Genomic DNA, 19,044 nt, shown 5'->3' with positions numbered 1-19,044 from the left:
AGCCGCCGCCGCCGCGGCCATCGCCCGCGCGCCCCCCGCGTGCCTGCCGGAGCTGCCTCAGACCGGAGCGGGCCCTGCTGCAGCGGCCCCCTCGGGGCCCGGGAGGAAGGCAACAAAGAGCCGGGCGCCGGGGCCGCGCCGATGAGCTGGCCCGGCCGCGCCGCGGCGGAGACGGGAGCCCCCGGCGGCCTCCCGGAGGCGCGGAGCTAACTAAGTCCGCTCCGCCGGCTGGACTGGGCCCGGGGCCAGGCAGCGCCCGAGCAAGAAGGGGCAGAGCGGCGGCCCCTCTGCCGGCCGGCCGGGCCGGGATGCAGCCGGGAGCCTGCAGCCGGCCGGCCCGCAGCAGCAGCAGCATCGGGAGGGGAGCCCCGGCCCCCGCCCCCGCCCCAGGCCAGCGCACCCCCCGCTAAGCCGGCGCCCGGCGGCCGGCCGGCCCCACGCGTGCGTGTGCCCGGTGCCCCGCAGCCGGCCGCTTCCGACGTGGCGGCCGCTGCCCCGAAGCCCCCGCCTGGATTGCCTCGTGCCGCCGTCCGCGGCTCATGGCTCAGCCCCGGACAGCAGCTGGTCCCTGCTGAGCCCGGCTACATCTAGCGACGACGGCTCGGGCAGACACGGTAAATGCGGGGAGATGGAGGGAGGGAGGGGCCGGTGCGGGGTCCGACAGGAACCAGCCAGGTGGGGCTTCCCCGGGGCCAAAGAGTGAGCCTACTTTCTGGGTGCTGACAGCCTGAGACGTGAGAGGATGGGGGGCACGAGCCTGGGGGTGCTCTCTGGGCGCTGACCCAGCGGAGGAGAATCACCCGTCTCCCCACTTCCTGCCTTCAGAGTCTGGGGAACTTTCTGGGACAGGGCAGAGACGTCTCCCCCAACCTGGTCTTACGTGTAATGGAGGGAGCCCCAGTTGTAGCTGCATGGAAGGGTTGTGACCCTTCTGGCCAGCCTGCTCCACACCTCCACCAGGATTGGACGACCCCTCCACTCTCCCGTGTCCCAAGGGGAGGGAGAGGAGAGATCATTATACTCAAAATCCGGACTTGGTGCTCGACGCAGCTTTTTTGGAAATGAATGGCAAGGGCCGTCACAGCCGAGAGAACTAGGGGGGATTCTTTAAGAATCAGAGAGAGAGGTGCTGAGGCTGCATTTCCCAGCACGCGCGCACACACACACACACACACACACACACACACACACACACACCCCAACCCTAGCCATCAAACAAAGGTCCCCGGTCCAAGGGAATCCTGGAACCTTGAAAGAGAGAACATCACCTCCAAAGTATGTGTGTCGAGGTCGGGGTGCAAGCCAGGTAGCTCAGTGTGATACAGCCCCTTTTCCTCCCCCCCCCCCAACCTTGCTGATGTTAAGCAGGGGCTTCGGCTCTTGTGAAACCAGAATGGGGCGTGGGGAGAGAGGGAATGCAGGTGGGAGGCGTCACAGGTGCAGCGCTGGGGTAGGTGGTTGACATCTGGTGGGGGAAGAAGGGGGGAGGGGCCCCAACGGGGGGACTGGGGGAGAGGTGGCTATATGCACCACCCCGAACGTCTCAAGCTCAAGCGCTTCTATTATCCGGATTCAACCCCCCGGTTTTGTTTTGTTTTTAATTAAAGTTGGTCCTCCTGACCGGGCTAGACTTGTCTAATTGTATCCAGGTTCCTGAGGTTTTCCACTGCGGTGTGACGTCACAGGCAGCGGTTGTGACGTCACGGAGTGTTGCCAGGGCGACGCAGCTTGACAGATCCGACCTCGAGGGGGCAGGGAGACAGACTAGAAAGCTGAGCTCTGGCTGGACACCGGGGGTTGGAGAGAAAGAGAAGGAACATCCCCTGACCTTCCGGCAGCTTCTTCCGTGCCTGGGAGGAGGACTGCATAGGGGCTCAGCGGGCTGAGCTGACCTAAATCTGCCGAGAGCTTTGGCAGGGAAAGGGCAGGCGCCCCAGTCTCTTAGCTGATCTAGGCTCAGCCCCCACCCCAGCACGTTAAGCTTAGGGACTTTGCCGTGGGGAGCGGGCAAAGGGGATCAACCCGGATTGCCTTACAGGGCAGTGAGTTCTGTGGCCTTGTGCCAGGGTGGACTTCACTCCAGTAGAGAATCCCTGAATAGTGTCGGGCTGTGGTCTCTGCTTCGCTCTGTATGTGATTATTCTTTGGAGGAGGGGGGAAGTCCTTAATTTTAGAATAGTACATCTGGAAGGGTCCTTAAAGGTCATCTCTTGCCAGGCTAGACCTCCTACCCTCTGGCCCAAGGATGGGGAAATGACTGACCCAATGTCACACAACTAGTTGTTGGCAGAACCAGGAAGAGAGCCCCGGTCTGGTGCTTGTCCCCTAGCCCAGAGCTCTTTCCACCCCAGCATTCAGCCGATGTTTACAACCTCAACCAGGCTAAAAGGATTCACCTCTCCAGTGTGCTGGGTGGGTGTCCAACTGAGGCCAGGCTCTGGGTGTGGGCATAAGGGAACAGAGTCCCATAGCACAGACTCTTCCCCTTTGGAGGGGGGCGGGATTTCGATCTGGAGGGGGGCCTTAGAGGCCAGCTACTCCAACCTGACGACCTTACCAGTGAGAATCTGGAAGCCCAGGAAGGGATTCCTACCCCAAGGTCAAAGAGATAGCAAGAAGTCAAGCCAGATTCAGAATTCCAGGTTCAAATCGAATCTGCTTTCTGCTACATCTAGTAGACCCGACAGCCGTTTCAGATTCTAGAGAAACCCGGCTTTGTGTCCTGCCTCAGACACTTAAGTCCCTTGTCATCAGGTTCTGCCTTAGGCTCCATTGATCCCGAGGGTTCATTGGTCTGGACCTGGAAGGGACTTCAGAAGCTGTGATCTGTAAGGAGCTTACTTCTTTGATTTATGATTGGTTAGTGGGGGGGGGGGGGGGAGAACAGGCAGACTCCACAGAAAAGTCGGACCCACCTGCTCAGCCCACCCACGATAATATCAAACCAGTTTGGAGGGTAAGACTAATAGATACTGGGGAAGGAAGGCATCCTCTCTGCCTCAGTTTCCTTACATGTAAAATGAAGGTTAATGCCCGTACCATCTACTTTGCCAGGTTATCTTGTGGATCAAATGGGAGTGTAAGCAAAGCTCATTGACTGTTAACATATAGCAGCAATCAGCAACTATTTATTAAGCAGCTACTGTATGCTAAGTGTTGGGGTTACTTTGGTCAATACCTGCCCTCAATGAGGAGCTCATACTCTCATGGGGGGAGATGCAGTGCTTTTGGGTGAGGTCTGTAATACCTCTGCCCTTGGGTCTTTCTTGAGGCTAGGAGACCCTGGGGACCTTGATATTCCTTGAGTTTTGAATGAAGGCAGGGCTCAGTGCTTGTCCCCACTGAGGGAGATCTAAGCAGGTCCTGTAGTTTACCACAGATCCAGATGGGGGAAGGGAGAGAGGGGACCTGAAGGTGCCCCTTTGTCAACCATTCCACCAAGAACTCTGATGAGATGCTTGCTTCATGTCAGAAACCGGGACCAGACCCACGTGTCTCCTCTTCCCCTGAATATGCTGACAGCTTTGGAGCTGCATTTGATGTTTAAAAAGGGATTTTCCTGAAAGCACAGTGTAGTTCGGTTAAGGAAGGGGAGCGCCAGTGGGGGCTCCATGGCCTCCCACTGGTTAGGTCTGTATAAAAGGTGTGTTTGTTGGAAAAGGGGCTGAGACTTTGGAGGGGGATGCTTCCCTCGGAGGGCAGAGAGTATATGCAGCTTGCACCCAGACCCCAGCCTCTGTACCCCCTCCTGCCTATGAGGCCTTTAGAGCAGAGACAGCCCTGAGTTAACTCTATTTAATCATCACTGCCCACCCCCCAGCTCCATGAAACTGCTGCCTTCACGTTTCTAGGAAAAGATGAGAAATCTGTGGAACAGCAGCCCTAGGAAAAGGGGGGAAGAATCAAGATGAACAGGAAAATAAATAACCCAGCCCTGGTCTCTTAAGAACTTTTCATTTTTTCCCAGTATAACGATCTCTTCCTAGTTTAACAGGTCAATATATACTGGGTAGCTTCTCTCCCTTCCAGCTGAAGGTAGTGGGAGCTGCCTGCCCTGAAATGAGCCCGGGACGGAAGCTGCCAAGGCCCAGGAAAGCAAGGCCAGGCAGCGGGCTGCATCCCAGGGAGGAGTACTCCCCCCACCCCAGCCACTGTTTGCATTCCCTTTCTTCCTGGCAGCTTTTCTGAGTTTTGAAACAAACTTGCCTCGTGCGCCAGGCAGGCAGGCCAGGCAGGCAGGCAGCCCCCAGAGCTGTTCAGAGAGATGTAAAAACAGGAGCAAAGCAGTTGGAGTCTCTGTTGCATATTTACATTTTCACCAGCCAAGTCGGAGGGGGGAAAGCTGGCAGTTTCAGGCATTCCCTTCTGTTTCTGCAGCTCTCTTGTTACTTGGAGAATTGTGCCAGGAAAGGGGGGGGAAGGAAAAGAATACCCCTGCCCACCAGGCACCCCCAGAGCCCTAATGTCATAAGAGAGCATTTTACATACATTATCTCATTGGATCCTCTCACCAACCCTGTGAGGCAGGGAGTGCAAAATGTTATTGTTCCCATTTTATGCATGGTACCAAGGCCCGCAAAGGCATCCCTGATGTATTGCAGAAATCATCCAACTGGGTTCCAGTCCCTGCCCAGAAACATAGTAGCTGTGTGGCCTTCACCTCCCTGGGCCTCAGTTTACTAGTCTGTAAAACAAGGGGGTTGGGCTGGATGATTCATCTAGTTCTAAATCCTATGTTTCCACACCATCCAAGCCTCCACCCTCACCCCCTCACCCCTTGCCAAGGTCATAGGATCATGGATTTCAAGCTGAAAGGACCTACAGAAGCCTTCTAGTTAAATTCCATCATTTTACAGATAAGGAAACTGAGATCAGGGAGGTTTATGGGCCCATGAAGTGTCTACAGTCATAGAGACATGAAGGGGATGGGCAGGATTTGAACTCAGGTTTCCTACCTCCAGAATCAGTGCTTTTCCTGCTGTACAGTGCTGACAAGGACCCCTGCCTTCTCACAGTCCATGGGCAGGATGCTTCTCCAGTGCCTTGGGAGGGCATGGGGACCATCCTGACTTTTGATCCCCAAAAAACCAGTTTGCCACTGGTTGTTTTCTGTTCTCTCCCCCGCCCCCAATACATGTATGTATACACAGCCCTTCAATATGAGAGTTTCCAGGGGAAAAGGGGTTTTACTTTTTATGTTGGTGTAGTGGAAAGGCTACTAGACTGAGATTTGGAGGGCCTGGCTTTGAATGTTGTTTAACTTTGCAATTTGTGCTGCCTGTGTGACCTGTAAAAGGGAGGGGCTTGCACCAATGACCTGTAGGGTCCAGCCTAGCTCCGGCTCTTATCCCAGGACCATTCCATTTCCCTTCAGTTAGAATACGAGGAGCTGTTAGTATTTTGCCTTTCTAGTAACCAGAATTCATCATTATGGGTTGTTGTGAATTTGGGGGAGTGGGTGGCTCCCATAGGAGTTCGGCTATTCTGAGGGTCAGACTTCCTGGAATTCAGGAAATAAGAGGAGAGCCTTCTTCCCATCTTCCTTCCAACTCTTAGAAGGTGGCATGTTTGGCCACTAGCCCCAGGAACTGGCAAAGGGGCCTTGTTGGCAGCCAGATCTTGGCTCTCCATCCCTGCCTATTTTGTGTCTCACCCAGAGCTGCCCTGCTAAGGGGGCAATGGCACCGAGTACCATCTCCTGACCTGCCCGGGGTCAGGTGGGGGTGGCCAGCCCTGGGGCCCAGGTTAGTGAGATCCTGAGAGAGCTGCTGTCAGCTCTTGGCCAGACTTCAGGTCTCCTGGGGACCAGGTGTCTGGCGAGGGTGGGGGAGCGCACTCAACACTTGCCCCGCCGGTTTGGGTTTGCTCTTTCCTTGAGCATTTAGTACCAGTGGGTGCAGTTCTGGTCCCTGGGGTGATCGGTCCTTCAGGGTATTGTGCTCAAATGTACATCTTAGACAAATGTGCCAGCTAAGAACAAAGAATCAATAGACATTAGAATGAAAGTTTAATTGGATGGAATTTTTGAGCCTGAAGGGACCTAAGAATGTGCAATATCCCGGCCAGGAGGGGCCTTGAAATATCACGGCAGAGAGAGCCCTTCAAAATCATCCTGTGTTGATCTAACATGTAACATACATGTTTGTTCCCTGTTACACTCACAGAAATCTTGAAGGCAGGGACTGTTTCAACTTTTTTGTCCTTGTACCCCCAGGATCTAGCACATAGCACATGATAAGGGGATAATGTTTGAGGAATGAATTTTGCAGATAAGGAAACTGAGGCCCCATAGTCTGGGTCTTCCAAACTCTCCCACCCAGAGTTGTACACACGGCACCCCTCTCCCTCCTCCCCAAGCCCATTTTGCCGGCGTGATCACATGCCTGCGAGCACATGTCCATTTACATGCTGCTGCTTGCTGGGCCCTTATCCTTATCCCCACCGGGCTCCATCTCCCAGAAAGGCCCACCCCTCCGGGTGCTGAGTTCCTCCAGAGCCCCAGGTGTCGGGGGCTCTTCGAGAAAAGTCTAGATGAAAATGGTGAGCCAGCTTCCTGTTCCCTCTGTCTTTGCATTCCTCAAAAAAGCTAATATTCATGAAAGGTAATTCAATCAAACTATGATTCCTATCAGCTAATGCAGCCGAGCTGGCTGGGGTGAGGGAGGGAGGGAGGCAGCCACACAAAAGCCCTGCTTTATTACCTCCTGCCTGCCTGAGAATTGCTTTTCTCCCTCGAGTGAGCCGGCTAAAGCTGGCTTTATTATGTTAACCTATTTGCGTGTCAAGAACTATTGTGTTTCCCTTTATCTGTGTTTGTATTTGGATGCAAGGGAAACAGGGATGAGGCGAGAATGGATGGCTGGTCACCGCTCTGCTCTCTGGGCCCCTGATTGGTTGCTAAGTGATTTGCTTCCAGGGTAATCACTTTTATCTCAGAAGGATGTCTTGTATAATTATAAGCTACTGACATCTTTTGAAATCTGCCTAATGGCTGTTTTAGTTTACGTAGGGTGGAGGGTGGGGGAGGGTGGAATTTGTGTGTGTAGCTGTGATGCGTGGATGGGCAGGCAGTAACCCTCTGCCTGACCTGAGCCCATCCTGCCCCCTTCTCCCTGATCTGCCTGCCTGTCGAGGGCCCTGCTCTGCTGGGGAGCCATTAACACCCACACATAGACTGAGGAAGGAGAGCAGTCACTCCCATACTCAAGAAATATCCATGGCTCCCCACTGCACTGGGATCAGGCTTACCATCTATGTGACCTTGGACAAGTCATTTACCCGCATGAATCTCAAAGTGAGGAGGTGGATTAGATGGCCTTCAAGGTCCCTCCTTATCCTAGATCTACAATCCTGTAACCTTCCTGGACCCTCATCTGTGAAATGGGGGGATTTGACTGTGAAATGGGGTTCTCCCCATGTGCCTGTCTTCTATTCTGGATCATTGACCTTACAAACTGTGTACATACGAGTGAACACAAAATATGTAAAGTAAATGAAAGAGAACTTCAGGGGGTGGCAGCTGGGAAAGGACCCCCTACCTGTAGGGAGAGAGCACATGAGACTTGGGCTGGGCCTGGAAGGACGCATTGTAGCACTTGGAGTGGCAGAGGTGAGGAGGGAGGAAGGCAAAGACCTGGATGTGGGAGCGGAAATGTTGGACCCATTGCTGGTGTGGGAGGAACAGCCAGGACCCCAGTTTGACTGGGTAGGAAGGCTTCAAAGGAAGGTGGGAGCCAGGTGATAAAGGGCTTTAAATGACAAATGGCTGGGCTTGTATTGGATCCTGAAACCAAGAGGAAGGAAGCTGGTGGAGTTTCAGTGGGCAGGGGAGTGGTGCGGTCACCAGGGGCCGGAGGCTGATCATTTGGACAGCTGCAGGGAGGAGGAGCCGACTGGCGGCCCAGAACACAAAGAGCAAACTTCTTTGTTTGGCCCCTGATTCCTCCTCACTCCCCCAGCCAGACAGCCTTTGAGCAGGCTGTCTCCCCACCTCACCAACACCTCCAATTAACTTCATGTTTATTTGTGTGTGTATCCTGGACACCTGTTGCGTCCTCCCAGCAGAATGTAAGCTCCTTGAGGGCCGACTGTCTCAGTTTTGCATTGGCAGGCACTGACTAAAGTGTTAATGATTAACTGAAGCAAGGCCTGGGGGGAGGGGAGGAGGCAGGCTCCCTCATGGTGTCAGGCCTCTGGGTTCTAAGGTTTTCTTACTCTAGTGGGAGACCCCACTCTCATTCCAGCAATGCCTCTGACTTGTGGGATCTTGGATTGTTCCCTCCCCTGTGAATAAAGGACCCATCAGCCCCCTCTGTGGCCCATGGTGCTCCGAGATCCAGTGTGCAAAGGGCTCCATTAAGAGCTGTTTCAGACTCAGCCCAGCGCCAGGCTTCAAGGATGTGTGTGTGTGTGTGTTTTGTGTATATATATTATATATGGTATTATATATAGCATATTTGTGTTTATACACATATATATATACATGCATATATCTATATACACACCTATATGCATGTATACACATATATACACACATGCAAATATACATAGACACATATCTATATATTTCTACATGCATATCTATACACATACACACATACACACTTCCATTTCTAGGCTCACAGAAGACAGGCTTTTCTACCAAAACCCTGGAGAAGAGACTGTCCCTGTCGTTTGACAGACGAGGAGGCTGAGGTTAAGAGAACATTGACTGATGGGCCCAGAATCCCAAAGAAGCTAATGAGGGTCTGAGCTCAATCCTCCCAAGTCCAGGCTGGGAGACACGGGTGTGACTCCCTTCTCTTCCCCTTTTTGCCTGTATGTGACCTTGGCAATCCCAGGAGGCAATGTGGGGTGTGCCTCTGGGAAAGAGTGCTGGCTTTGGAGTCACAAGACCCAGCTTCCAGTCTCAGCTCTGCCCCTTCTGAGACTCACTTTCCTCATCCATAAAGTGGGATGGGCAGGAGGCCTTCTCCAGGGCCCTTCCAGCTCTGACAGCCTCTGCTGACACCCCTTCCCCACCCCGCAAAGGGTCTCCTACCTGTGGCCAAGGCCTGGGAACAGGGTGAGCAGAGCTGAGATGGCAGAGAAGGGCATATTCTGCCCCCTCCGTAGAGGAGTTAGGAGCAGCTGTTCCTGTCTTGGTTTTTTCTGGCTGTTCCTCAGATAAGAGGTCACAAAGGACTGGTGAGGTTGGAGGTTCCACACTCATGGCTCCAGACACCCCCTTACTCCACACTGGCTCTCCAAGGAGAGAACTTTCCATTCCTTAGCCACTAAAGGCTAAAAAGGAAGGAGCTTCTAAAAACCAACCGGCTCCCAGCCCTCTGCTCCCCTGCCCCCTGCCCCCGCCCCTGGCCCCTGGGCAGGGGAAGAGGGACCCAGCCTGCAGGGCCCTGTACGGTTCTTCTGTTAGTCATCCCGCCCCTGCTTTTGCACACCAGCATCTTTTCCTTTACTTGGTTCCAGCCCTCTGAATTCTCTGGGTTCCTTCCTTCCATCTCACCCTCATTCAATCAGAGGGAAAATGCGGGAGCTTTCACATAACTTGGTATTCCACAAGCACAGGTCTAATGGTCACTCCCCAGCTCCAAGAACATTGGTGGATCCCTACTGCTTGCTTCTAGGATGGAAAGCCATCCACAGCCCCCTAGCTCCTTCCTCCAGAAGCACTTCCTCCCCTGATCCAGTGCAGTGGGCCTCAGCACTGTGCTTTCCTCTGGGGTTCCCTTCCTCTTGCCTCCAACCCCTCTGCACAGGCTGACCCCAGGTACCCCCACTTACACCTTCCTCCTCAAGAGCCCCCTCCTCTCATCGGGGGCCTTTCCTGCTCCTCCCAGGGCCAGGCCAACCTCCACCAAAAACACCTAGTACTTTATGAGAAGTCCTTCCCCTCTTCACCTGGAGCAGGAAGGGGCCCTCTGCCTCAGCTCCCTTCTTTGACAAGGGAGGAAACAGCCTCCTAGCACTCACTTCAACTAAAGCATTTTAAAGCACTTACCTTGTGCCAAGCACTGAGGCATCCAAGGCAGCCCTACTGGTCAGTGATTACAGCAGGGATTTGAACTCAGATCCTCTGGCCCAGAAGCCAGATGTCTTCTCTCTAGGTCCCAGCCCCTTCTCCTGGTGCTCTAGTCGGACCAGTGGTCTCACCATTCCCCAGGCAGGTCCCCCAAAGGCCTACCTCCAAGGCTGCTCATCCTCTTCCTTCCCTCTTTCCTTCCATCCTGTGAGCTTGGCCTCCTTCCTCCTCTGATCCCCTTAGAGCTCCAACATCTCCCGAGTCATATCAGATTGTGCCCTGAACTGTATTTATGTGGGCACAGCTCTCCTTCCCACTTCTCCATCCCTCCCAGGCCCAGGGACACATCTTTGTTTCTCTAGCCCTTCTTTTGAGTCTCCATGTTGTAAAGTAGCCCTTAGTCCCCTCTCTGGGCCCCAGGTCCTCTTCTGATGTCCCGTGATGCTCCCAAGGACTCAGAAAATGGGGTGGAATGAATGAAGTATTTCATTCATTGAATGAAGGAGCGTGCCCCTCTGCACTCTGCAGGTGACTGAAATTATGATAAGGCCTGGTCCCCAGCAGTTAAGCAACTTGCAACCACAAACCATCCAAGACAGTGTCAGATGTTTGAGATTGTTTGAGATTATTATTCAATCTGGACTCCTGAGAAGGAGGCCAGTGAGAGGGCAAGTAAGCCCGGAAGGCTTCATGGAGGAAAGGGAACTTAGTGTTGGTCTTTATTAAGTAAATCAGACCAGTTAGGAGAAGGGACTTGGTTATCACCTTCTCCCCCCAGCTCCTATTAGTCTCCAAAGCTGGCTACTAAAGCATCTACCACAGGGGATGGGGGGATATCAAGAGACAGAAATAGAGAGAGGACAGAGAGACAGTGGAAGAAGGGAGGGGGGAGAGAGAGATAGGGAGAGGAGAGGAGAGGAGGGGAGGAGGGGACGGGAGGGGGAGAGGGAGAGGGGGGGATAGAGAGAGAGAGAGTGAGAGTGGGAGAGGGGAGGAGAGGAGAGGAGAGGAGAGGAGAAGAGAGGGAGAGAGCAGAGACACAGAATTGAGAGAGAAAGAAGACAGACACTGAAAGAGAGGAGGAAGGGAAGGAGGGAGGGGGAGAGACACAGAGAGGGCCCTTGTCCTGTGTGTGCTTATGATCTCAGAAAGAAGTCTGCCTGGGACAGATTCTGGATCTTCGTGAGCTCAATCCAGCTCTGTTGTGGGGTGCTTAAGTACAGAGCCTCCTGGAGTGTGCCTGGCCCCCTCCCCCAGCTCAATCTCTGGCTTTCACAGAGTCTCTAAGCCTGACTGTCCTCTCTGAATCTGTTGAATTCCTACCCAGCCTCTAAAGCACCCCTCAGAATCCCAGACCCTCCGACTCTGAAGGCCCTCAAAGGCCGGCTCTTCCAATTCACACTTGAATAAGAATCCTCACTGACAGGGTCATCCACACTTTGTTGGAAGACTTCAGGCCAGGGGAGCCCACTGGTTGCCCTCTGAGGTGGCCCCTCTCCCTTTGGGGCAGCACTGATTTTGAGGCTGGTTTTCCTGCCTTCAAATCCTCCATTGGCCTCCTTGTAAACCCCCCCATCACTCCCAGTTCTGGCCCCTGAGGCCAAATTGCTGAACAAGCATGTTCCTTCTTTTCTGTGTTCTCCCCTGGATCCTTAGGGGACAGCTCTCCTATCCGGTGACCTCCCAGAGCATGGGCCCTTCCCTGTGCACTTAGGGAATACTCTCTATCCTAGCTTCTTTCCAGGCTGCCTTACTCTATAAGACATCTCATAAGTGTGTGTTGACTGAATGGATAAGCTCCTTGAGGGCAGGGCATTTTTTCTGTGTCTTTCATCCTTTTCAGAGTGCTCAGCACATAGTAGATGTTCAGCTGATTGAATAACTTTTATTACCATGAAGGAGAAAGGGGGCTTGGTGGTGGTCTTCAGGTCACTTTATTGTGAAACCCAGAACCTTTAACACTTTCCCATTCAAACAGTGTTTGTTAGAATGGTGGTTAGCTTCCCAGGCTAGCCCACAAGAGCTGTGACATCAAGTACTGTTGATGAGTAAAAATGAGAGCATCATTTGTCCTGTATGAGAAAGTCCACCCCAAGGCCCCCCCACAAAGGCCAAGGACACCATGTCTCCCTTGCTTCAGTCCAGCCAACGCTGTATTTTTTTAGCACCTAATCTATAAGCACAAGGCCATGACTGGCTCTGGGGAGTGGACAGGTGACAAAAATTCCCATGGAATATATCTATTTTACAGATGGAAAAATAGAGGCTCAGGCTGTGTGGCAGTTATTAATCCTTTATGTATGCCAGAGATATGACAGGCGCAGAGGGTAGAGAGGCAAATACAATCCTGTCCCCAGGTACCATGCAGTGGGATATGAACCCCAGACAACTCCCGCCTCTTTTGAGAAGTAAGCAGCTAGAATTTGAGTTGGAGTTTGTGGCAGATCTGGGACAAGAACAGTCTTCCCCCATTACAGGCTTTAAGGGGACGTGAGAACCCACGATGTTGGTGTCCAATACTCAAGGCCTTGTTTCCCTATCTGTAAAATGGGGAAATTGGAAAAATGTCAACTACTCTTATCCAATCTACTGCCCCAATAAAACTTGACAGAAAGAGAAATTGAGGCCCAGAGAAGGTCAGAGCCCGGATTAGAGCTCCCAGGCCAGTGCCCTTTCTTCTTGGGCTCTAGGTCATTCCAGACACTGGATGGGGGCAGAAAATCAAGAAATAAGGGTGGGCAGTCTCTGTCCTACTAATCATAACTGGCATATATAAAGAGAGAGAGAGTGCTTTCAGGTTTGCAAAGTATGTTACATAAATTCTGTCATGGGAGTCTTACAGCAGTCCAATATCTCAGATGGGGAAACTGAGGCACAGAGGGGTGAGATGTCCACACAGCTCAGTAGTGTCAGAGGTGGGATGTATAGTTTGGAAGCCTTATCTTCCAAGTGGCCCAGCTGAGTGATCAGTCAGTGGGCTGGCTAGAGTGGGAGTGGGTTCATAGAGCTCAGAGGGGCCTCAGGGGCCATGTGATCCAACCCTTTTCTTTTAGAAGGGAGGAGACTGAGGTTCGGGGAGAAGAGTGAGGATAGCCAAGGTCATCCAGGTAGAGCCAGTTCACCATCCACTGAGCCACTCCGAAGGGAGAACAGGTCCCGGCTTGGAAGTGGGGGGGAGAGTGGATAAGCGGGAAAGGGGAATGGGGACAGAGTGCCTGGTTGGAGTAGCAGAGCCTGGAGACAGAAGGTAAGAAGGGAGCTGAGTACTCACCAAAGCTCTTCTCTCCACCTGCCATGACATGGGAGTTGAGGCCCCTGGCCTGTCCTGCTTAGCTTTCCTCTCCTCTTTGCCCCTCCCCACAGCCACGAGTCATCCCGCAGCCCCCCCTGGCCACCTTGAGCCCGGCCTTCCATTTTCTCCACCAGGACAGGCTCGTTGGCTTCCTGCAGCCCTGGTGCTCAGGGATATGAATGATTAAGGTTAGTGACCATTTTTTAACTCAATAAAGGCAAAGACAAGCGGTAGTCTGCAGTCCAGAGATATAATTAGTTCCCAGCAGTGGTACTTTCCCGATTCAGCTTCAGAGAGAACAAGACAAGGATGTTATACCCAATTAGCAGGAACATACAGTCGAAGCCTCAATAGGTGAGATAACAAGCTATTTTTATGACTTTTCTTTACAGACTTAGGGGGAAGGAGCCGGGTATCAGGTCTTTATTTCTTTTCATCGGGGAATAATTATTAGTGATCTAAGAATTTTTGAAGCCAAATGATGCATTTATTAACCCAAACAGTGAAGGCTTAGATGTGAAGGCACAGGCCCCCACCCCCCCTCACCCCCTTCCTGGGGAGGGGGAGGATCAGAAGGAGTGAGGTGTGGGGGCCCTCGAATCCCCCAGCTCTGACTCCTTCAGGATTGTCCCCTCCAAACCTACTGTGCACAAGTGGATGTGCCAAGGTTCTGGAGGCTCACAGGCTTACAGTGTCTGCCCTCAAGGGGGTTCCATTCTACTGGGGAAAGAATTCAAGTCAGCGTCAGCAATTCATTAAACTTCTCCTATGTGCCAGATATTGTGATAAGTGTTGGGAGTTCTAAATAAAACAGAGAACAGCCCCTACCTTCACGGAGCTTACAGTTTAATGGGGGAGACGCCTGGAAACAGCTAGGCACAAACACGTAAGGACAGTATGCCTTAGAGAGAATCCCCAGAAGCCATGCACTGAGGGCGATCAGAAAAGGCTTCCTGTAGAAGGCGGGATGTCAGCTGGCCCTTGACTGAATCAGGGGAGCCCAGAGGCAGAGACTAGGAAGGAGAGTGCTCCGGGAGTGGGGCACAGCCAGTGAAAATGCCCAGAGGGGAGAAATGTAAGTGTCTTGTGAGAGGAACAGCCTGGAGGCTGGTGTGAGTGTGAGAAGACTGGGAAGGGAGGACGAGGAGCCCAGCATGCCTCTGCTCCTGCACACAGAGACTGCACGAGGGCTCGGAGATCCCTTCCAGCCTCTTGTTAGCAATATTAAGAATCCACAACGTAACTTCATCCCAACTGTGAGTAACACAGACTGGTCAGCTCTCCATCGCTCTGCTGAACCCATTTTACAGATGAAGACAAGGGAGGTCCTGAGAGGTGGGGACAACTTGGTGTGGAAATGCTACCACTGGGTGGGAGGTCAGCATACCAGTGTGCCCTCTGTCATTTACCTTCATCAGGCCTCAGTTTCACCCTCTGTAGGTTCGAGGGTGGGATTCAATGCCCTGTAAGGGCCCTTCTATTGCCAGTCCTGTTTCTGAGATTTACCTGCCTATGGTTGTGGAGTGGTTAGTCAGGGTCTGAGCACCCTGAGGCTTGGGTCCTACACCTTCTCCATGGCACCATGCTGATGCTGAGTAAGTGAAGAAGGCAGCTGGGCACCATGGAAGGAACCGGGACCCTGGAGCCCGAACATCAGAGCCCCACTGGGATGCTGGGTGCCTGTGTGCCCCTGGGAGAGATGCCTTGGGGTCTCATCGTCCTCATCTATAAAATGGGGGAGTCGACAGCTTTTCGGGCTCCTTCAGCTCCAAAGCAGGCAGCATAAGTGTTTGCCCCACCCAATGTGTCCACACACAGGGACCCCACGTTGTCTGAGAGCTGCTTTGACCGGCGAGGTAAAGTTTAGCACTCCATGCAGCCTTAGCCCTTTGGGGTTATTTTTTTCTGGCCTTAGTCTCCCAACCTGTGGAATAGAGGCCTATGCTTCCCAGGAGTGTTGGCAGCCCAAAGCAGGCCCCACCTCAGTCTCTGCCTATTCCCATGTCTCGGGACCATCCCCTCCCACCTACGATGCCCTGTGGGTCCTCAGTGCCAGGCTCGTTACGCTCCCACTTCCCTTCCACCCTCCTGGTTCCTCGGCCTTCGAGGCCTGATGCCGGAGCTGAGTGATTAGCTCCCCAAGGACTTGCTCATTACCCTGTCAGGCCTCTGGCAGGGCATCCAATGCTGGCCAAATCACCCTGACGGACGGCAGCCAAGATGCAGCCCAGCCCAGCCCAGCCCCATTGCCACCCAGGGACTCTTGGCAAGGGCTCGGGGGCCACCTCTCATGGGCCTTCCTCCTCTGGGGCCAGGAACTGGCTTCTGGCCCAGTGGGCCTTTACCCAGCACCCCCCCCCCATTTTCTGTTCCTTTCCTTGTCAGCACCAGAGCCGTACCATCTAATTCCAGATAACTGACAAATCAAGTCATGCAAAGTGGGAATTTAATTGCAAACAGTTTTTATAGATCGTGCCTCCATCTGCGCTACCATATGCAAAAAAAAAAAAAAAACCCAATCTCCCCCCCCCCCCCCCCCCCAAAGGAAAAAACCCAATTCTGCTTTGAAAGAGAAGACAGCCAAGGCTTCCTGGGTCCAGTGCCAAGCTCCCAGGGCCCTGGCCCGAGGTGAACTGGGCCTGCCAATGCCAGAGCTCCCGACCGGTGGGCAGGGCAGGCCAGCCAGCCTCCCCTAATCGGGAACAGGAACAGACCTTAGATAGTAAAAATAGCTAGCATTTCTAGAATAAGGTTTGCAAAGCGCAACAACTCTGTGAGGTAGGGGCTATATTATCCCTATTTCCCAAATAAGGAAACTGACCCTGCAGAAGTCCAGTGACTGCCCAGGTCACAGGGCCAAGTGCTGTCTCAGGGCAGATTGGAACTCAGGTCTTCCCGATTCCAGATCTGGTGGGCCATCTGAAGTAGCAGCCTTACAGACACCTCATTGTCTAAAGGTATGGAGTGTCTCGCCCCAGGCCACAAAGCTAGGGACCAGTTAGAGCTGTGGGATTCAAACCCAGATCCAGGGCACCCCCGGTCTAGGGTCCACAGGCCTGGGTTTGTATTCCAGCTCTGCCACTCCCTCTGTGGGACCTGGGCCTCCCTGGCCCTGCTCCTTCTTGAAGAGGGCTCCGGGTCCAGGAAGAACCCAGCCTGGCCACTTACTTCTCTCAGGGCCTGTTTCCTCTTTTGTAAAACGAGGAGGCCGGGCAGAGACGATGTCCACAGGTCCCTTTCCAGCTCCAAATCCGTGACCCCATAACCCGGGCTCAAAACCAAGGCTCTGTTTCTTTCCATACCTTGGACTGACATGCCCAGCCTCCCCGAGGAGCAGTTTTTCCGCTTCTAAAACAAAGCCATTGGCTCAGATGCCCTTTGTCTGTGGGGTCCCTTTCTAGCTGTGCATCCAGAATCCGGATCAGAGGTCTGGGGGTGGGTGGGACCTTTGGGGTGGCCTCGGCCCCTTCTTGATTTATATGAAGAGAGATGTCAAGTGCCCAAGGTCACACGAGAAGCGGGATTTGAACCCCAGGCCCCGGGGCCTACACTCTAGGACCCTACTCCGTCGCGGGGCTCGCCAGAGAGGAGTGCCTGGGCGACGGGGCCCCACGGCGGGGCCGGAGGGGGCTGGGGGCGTGGCCGAGGCCCGGGGTGCAGGAGGAGGCCAGGCGATCGTCAGGCTGCACTGTCATCATTAAAACCATTAGGAAGGCGCGCGCGCTTGAAGCGAGTGTCAGACTCTCTCACTGCTTTGCAAACGCTTACAATTAATGCCAATCAGATCCAGGAAAAAGCCAACTGGAAATCATGTCTGTTTCATCTCATTTGTCAGCTGTTGCGTCTCCGTGTTGTACACTTTCGTACAATTGCTATAAACATAAAGGAAAAACTCCACGTTCTCCTGAGCTGCTGTATTGTTCTGTGCTCAGTTTAATGATTCGGCATTCAGCCGCTCCTCCGGCCCCCTCGAGCAGGCAGAGAGAGCCGGCGCCCCCCGCTCAGCAGCTGATTCTGAGGCCGAGAGCGCGGGCCCCTTCCCTGGCCGGGACGAGGCCGGGCTCCCCTTCTCTGGCCGGGACGAGGCCGGGCCCCCACTCCCTGGCCTGGACGAGGCCGGGGCCCCCTTTGTCAAGCCCGGTGGTCGGCCTGTGGCGGGCTGGCCGCGCTCACCCTCTGGGGAGGGGTCGTGGCTCGTGGCGCCGAGGCCCTGGTCCGCTCAAGGGGAAGAAGAAAGGGGAGAGAGAAGGAAGCCGCGGGCCCCTGCCTCTTACTCTGCAAGTCAGGGCGCTGTGATCTAGGACTGCACGTGGGGAGTCCGCAGGGACCTTGGAAAGCCTTCCAGGCCAGCCCCATCGCTTTACAGATGAGGAAACTGAGGCAATCTGCACCTGGAAAATACGTTAAAGCCTGGTCTTCGCCCACAAAGCAAGGTAGACTCAGGCTAAAACAGGCGCGCGCGCGCACACACACACACACACACACACACACACACAACCTAGACAATTTGGAGGAGCCGCTGGGTTTCCCATGTGCGCCCCAGACATCCGTACTCTGCGTTAAAGGGCTGAGGACGTGGAGACCTGGGATGGGCCGGCTTAACCAGGCGGTTATGGGAAGTCCCACTGGACCCTGGGAGTCTGGGGACCTGTGTGGTAGCTGAGTGGTGCTCGCAGCAGCCCCCATTCAGAGCCGAGGAGGAGGTGCGGGGCCTCGTGGGTCCTGGGTCTGAAGCCTCCCTAAGGCGCCCAGTGCGCGGGACTTCTCTTGGCTAGGTCTCAGCTGCCAAATCAATAAAATTAGGCATCCCCCCCCAATTTATATAGCACTTACTATGTGCCAAGAATTGTGCTAAGTGCTTTACACGTGTTGTATCTGATCCTCACATTAACCCTGGGAGGAAATAGAGGTTTACAGATAAGGAAACTGAGGTAAATGGAGGTTAAATCCAAGGTCACAACAGCTAGTAAATACCTGAGATCATATCTGAACTCAGGTAGGTCTTCCTGACCCCAGGCCCTGATCTCCAAGGCCTCTTCCCACTGACTCTCCACTCTAAGTGCTTTGTTGGCTCTTACCCTTCTCCCAGCCCTGACATCCTCTGTTCTAACACCATACCAGCCATGACTGTCTCTGTTCTAGGTTCTTTTTCAGTTTTTGTACTCTGTGCATAGCCCCAAAATGAAGCCTTTTCTCCCCAACCCCTTTTCACCATGGATGGTGGGGTGGGGGTGCTGCATGTAAGGTCAAAACCTTTTTTTTTTTTAATATTCCTTAGGTGTGTGTAGCTTTTTAAAACTTTTTTTCATATTTCATTAAATAGGGATGCTTTTCTGGGAGGGTTTGGGGAGAAGAATACAGCAGGAAATTTAGGTGATATAAAAACAAGGAATATGAATAAGAATTCATTTTAAAAGCATAATCTGTGCATATGATTCCTAGGTCCCTTTTAAGAATCTGAGAAGTCCCATAGAGAACCTAAGCCTTGGTCATGTCAGCTGCTACCTACAGGGTCAGCAACTGACAGTTTGGGCAGGGAAGGTGGAAGGGAACTAACCTCAGAGGAGAGCAGATTGTCTCTCTCTCTCTCTCTCTCTCTCTCTCTCTCTCCTTTCCCCCCCCTCCCCCTCTCTCCCTCTCTCCCCTCCCCCCTCCCTTCTCTTTTTCTCTTTCCGTCTCTTGGGGCGAGTCTATACCCACTTTTCTGTCTTACTTTGTTTGTTCGTGGGTT

The 19,044-nt window shown here is 53.5% G+C and overlaps 1 protein-coding gene across 1 annotated transcript in view; it reads left to right on the top strand.

Moving 5' to 3' along the window:
- Positions 1 to 466: 466 nt before the first annotated feature.
- The window catches only part of FAM222A (family with sequence similarity 222 member A), a 77,844-nt gene continuing 59,266 nt past the window's right edge, over positions 467 to 19,044 (top strand). The window contains exon 1 of the mRNA XM_069081484.1: positions 467 to 614. The gene's annotated coding sequence lies outside the window, so the exon portion shown is untranslated. The remainder of the gene's footprint in view (positions 615 to 19,044) is intronic.

This window comes from Petaurus breviceps, unplaced genomic scaffold, assembly GCF_028583685.1.
Source record: "Petaurus breviceps papuanus isolate PSGF00001 unplaced genomic scaffold, PetGlider_PUasm1.0 99, whole genome shotgun sequence".
In the NCBI taxonomy this organism is placed as follows: Eukaryota; Metazoa; Chordata; class Mammalia; order Diprotodontia; family Petauridae; genus Petaurus; species Petaurus breviceps.
The sequence above is the reverse complement of the archived record's forward strand: the minus strand, read 5'-3'. Positions and strand labels throughout refer to the sequence as shown.